Source organism: Sinocyclocheilus rhinocerous, unplaced genomic scaffold (assembly GCF_001515625.1).
Source record: "Sinocyclocheilus rhinocerous isolate Xijiao unplaced genomic scaffold, SAMN03320098_v1.1 scaffold2120, whole genome shotgun sequence".
NCBI lineage: Eukaryota > Metazoa > Chordata > Actinopteri > Cypriniformes > Cyprinidae > Sinocyclocheilus > Sinocyclocheilus rhinocerous.
In genome coordinates, this window is record NW_015630026.1 from 103,375 (window position 1) to 103,684 (window position 310).

Below are 310 nucleotides of genomic sequence, written 5' to 3' on the forward strand. Positions count from 1 at the left end.
GAAGGTTCACCACTGTTCCAAGTTTTCTCCAGTTGTGGTTAATGGCTCTGACTGTGGTTCGCTGTAGTCCCAAAGCCTTAGAAATGGCTTCATAACCCTTTCCAGACTGATACATGTCAACTATTTTGTTGTTCTTGAATTTCTTTAGATCGCGGCATGATGTGTTGCTCTTTAAGCATGCTTCACTTTGTCAGACAGGTTCTATTTAAGTGATTTCTTGATTCAACAGGTCTGGCAGTAATCAGGCCTGGGTGTGGCTAGTGACATTTAACTCAGCTTTCTAAAATAATGTGGTTAATCACAGTTCTTT